This window comes from Cebus imitator, unplaced genomic scaffold (assembly GCF_001604975.1).
Source record: "Cebus imitator isolate Cc_AM_T3 unplaced genomic scaffold, Cebus_imitator-1.0 Scaffold298, whole genome shotgun sequence".
Classification (NCBI taxonomy): domain Eukaryota; kingdom Metazoa; phylum Chordata; class Mammalia; order Primates; family Cebidae; genus Cebus; species Cebus imitator.
This window is the reverse complement of record NW_016107613.1, coordinates 2,669,843-2,673,898: the sequence shown is the minus strand read 5'-3', so window position 1 is coordinate 2,673,898 and position 4,056 is coordinate 2,669,843.

The following is a 4,056-nucleotide window of genomic DNA, read 5'->3' as shown; positions in this document are numbered from 1 at the left end:
ATTCTTTTGTTATGAATATCCAGTTATCCCAACACCGCTATTGAAGAGACTATTATTTCCCTATTGAATGGTCTCAAAACTCTTATAAAAATCAATAAGGATTAGATGTATGGATTTATTTCTGGACTGATAATTATATTCCACTGGTCTATGTGTCTATTCTTATGCCAATACTACACTGTTTTATTTTCTGAAGCTTTCTAAGAAAGCTGTTTTAATTTTCATTTTTCAGGAAAGTTACAAATTCTTGTAACATGTTGTTTACAATAATACATATAAACATACTATATGTGGCACTGTATTTTGGGAAAATAACATTGATGAGCATATACGTGTTCCCTTCATTTCAGGAGTCTCCAAGTTAACTTAATTTCTGTAAAGCAAATATGTGTTAGCTCTCTTCAAATTACATGTTGATGCACATCATCCTTTTTTGTAATTTTTTATATTATTTATCACATCAGCCCAAGCCACTTCTCTCAAAAGCTACTAAAGCTTGAAGAATCCCATAGTACTTAAAATATAGCTAAAAAGATTTCTATAATTTATAAATACATTTATTCTACTCTGTGCTTGTTAGTCACAGTATATGTTGCTAGAATGATCACAGTACCACAGTATGTCCTCTGGGTTTATCTCAAATTAATTGCTCAAGTGACCTTCTAGCTCACAAAGTCAAAATGTCACATTAACACCCATATATCTTTTGATGTGCTTTCCAGACTTAGAAATGCAAAATGCTATAAATTGTGTATAAATGTTCTGCATCCATGATTATTTTCAGTATCAGAGTGGGAACAACTTTCTGACACACTTATAATGTTAACTAATAAAGGTATAAACACAAATCTTCAAAATATAAGACAAAGCTTACAGAAATGCAATCATAACAACACATTTGAAAATATTTACCTTTCCAAAAGAACATCTTCTCAGAGTTTATACTATAAACAACTTTAAATAATAGGAGTATTTTTTTTTAATGTTAAAATTGTTAATTCCTAAATACATAGAACTTAATAAAAGGACTAACTCTAGGAAAAAGGCCTTGTTTCTGTACAGAGATAGAAACTATATTATGCTGGGAAATTTCTTTCCTTGCCTATCATTGCTTTAAGTATGGTGCAATTTTTAGTGCCAACAGACAACCACTATGGGATGTTTTGCAAGAAGAACAAAAGATGTATTCTTCTTAGAGTGAGTTTGCTATTTGACTCTCAATGTAAGGTAATGACTAAATATATCTTCCCCATTACAACTCAGAATAACTGAAGAATTCACAGAGAATTTCATTTCAGAGCTTCTGTAGATGATGGGGATTGTAAGGTGGGTGAGGAATTTTTGTCAGCATGACATTCAAAATGAGACAAGATCTCTCAGTGGAATTTTAGGACATTGATGACTTTAACTTTAAACAAGTCATTTTAAAGTTTAAGTCTTCATTAGAATCTTGGAGTTTCAAAATTTGAACTTTATGCCTTTTACCACCCTGTTATTCAGAAATAAATTGCCTGCAGATACTTTTTTCATTTAAATCTTTAAAGCTATAAATTGGATACTCTAAAATTTACCCCGAAATACATACAATTTATATTATAGAACAAGGCCCTAAATAATAAGGCAGGATATCTCTATTTTTTACTCTCATAGAACCAACTCTATTATCAACAGCTTAATAGCTCTTAATATCTATGTGTAAATAGCACATCGCTCTGTCAGAGTCTATAAAGAAGACTGTTTATCGTCAAAGAGAATAAAAGTGGGGGAATTCATGTTGAGTTAATTTTTAATGAAATCTCTTGGCCTAACATTCGTATTACAAGGAAAGAGCAGAGTAGGATGAAATAGTTCTGGATAGAATGGCATGTGTCTTTTGGAGTCTGAAGATATATATGAACATGGTGACTGACATCTGCTTTTTGTCTGAAGAGTTCTGAAAATGGAAGACCAGTGAGAATAGCAGCTGCCAGTAAAGCAGACATAAAGCATAGCTAGCCTAGGCCCAAAGATGCTACAATCTATCCCATTCTTAGGTTCTGCTGCTATTTGGGAAAATGTAAGATTTCCTCAGTGGTTCTTGTATTTCCATGTGTAGTATCTTAAAAGAGTTGTGAAGCAGACGCAGGGCTAATTAGTTGCCTGTTGATCATTATATGCAAAAAAATACTGGTGATGTATCTTTTTTAAACTTCAAACAATAATAATGTATGTGAATCCATATATTTGAAATAAAAGTATGAAATCATAATCTCTATACGTAATTCAACACAGCAATTGCCTCTCGGGAGGAAGAGAGAGGACTAGTAAACAGAAAGGTAACACAGAGGACATGTTTATCTTCAATGTTTTACTTGGTAAAAATTAGAATCTCAATCGATTATAATACAATGTTAACATTTATTTTGGGTAGTTACAAAGTGGCATCTTGCAATTCTACTCTTGATACCTATTTATTGTTTAAAATATGTATATTTTCAGTTCTGGCACAAGACAACACAGACATTTTTTTCATGTCTCGCATTTCTACATAGGCTAAATATTCTGAAAATAATTTAACACTCATAGAAAGTGGAAAGGTGGAAATAATCCAAGAAGTAGACGTAAAACGGCGGACTGGCTAGGAATGTCAGAATTTGGAGAGCAGCATTGACACTGTGGTTTTATCTATTCGCATATATCTCGATGTGAGTGCCAGAGACCTACAACCATGAACAACCAATAGTAGGTGTAGATCCAGGAAGAAAATAAAGGTAAAAGAAATAGCAAGAGAGATGGAAGGAAGGAAGGAAGGAAGGAAGGAAGGAAGGAAGGAAGGAAGGAAGGAAGGAAGGAAGGAAGGAAGGAGAAAAAGGGAAGGAAAGGAAAAGGGAAGGGAAGGGAAAAGGGGAAATGGGAAGGAGAAGGGGAAGGGAAGGGAATGAGAGGAGTGGGAAGGGAAGGAAAAGGTAGGGGAGGGAAGGAATAAAAGGTGAGAGAGAAGGAAAAATAAAGACCTGTTTTGTCTGGCCAAAATAACAGGAAAGAGGAATTGGGAAGGTGCCTAATGGGGAGACTTATACCTAGTGGAGGCAGTGGTCTGACCTGTCTGGAGAATGAGGACCAACCCACCCCCAAAAAGATGGGCAACAATAACGACAGCGGAACCAAACAGGCAAACCCAACTGATGCCTCACATTTACAGGCAGCAGGTAAGCTCCTCTTCTATTACTGGAAATGAAAACAAGCCAGGTTCCTCCCGGTTTTCCACTCAGTGGCAGATTGCAACTCCAAAGCAGTGTCTTCTAATCCTCTTTATAAGAGCAGAGGCCACTGTGACCTAGCAGATCCTATACTATACCAACAGGTGAAGATGATTCAAGGCCAGGAACTGCGGGCAGAAGGCAACATTTCATAGCATTTCCTGAAACTCCGCCTGGTAGCAGAGAAGCATCCAGAAAGCTCCTGGTTCTCTTGTTTTAATGGTTTTTGTTTGTTTGTTTGTTTGCTTTTTTAAATTTCTTCTTTTGCTGTAATTATACTAGAATTACAGAAAAAGCAGATATCTGGTTTTTATCCTGACTTTAATAGTAATGCATTGAGCATTGGCTTTGGGTGTATAATTACTCATAGCTTTTTAATGTTAAGAAAGTATTCCTCTAATCCTTGTTTTCTAAGATTTTGTTGAGGAATACTTATCGAGTTTGATCTAATATCTTTTAAGCATCAAAGGCCATGAAGATAATAGTTTCTTCCCATGTTATCTTGTACTTTTTAGTTTCTTGGAAACGTGTTTTAATACACTCTACATATAGCTCAGTTACATGCTGAGTAAGTGTTAAGGATGAATGAAGATGCAATTCTCACTCTCACCAGTGAGACTGAAAGCATTTCCTTCTTCCACAACCTCTCTAGGTCATTTTTATTTATCTTATGATTAAAAATAAGTTTAAATTTGTCTTTGGCTACCATTTGCATTTCCTTTTCAGTGAAGTGGCTGTTCCTTCCCTTTGCTTATTTTTCTCAAATATTTTCTCCTAATATATATCTTTTTTTTTTTTTTTTTTTTTTTTTTTTTTT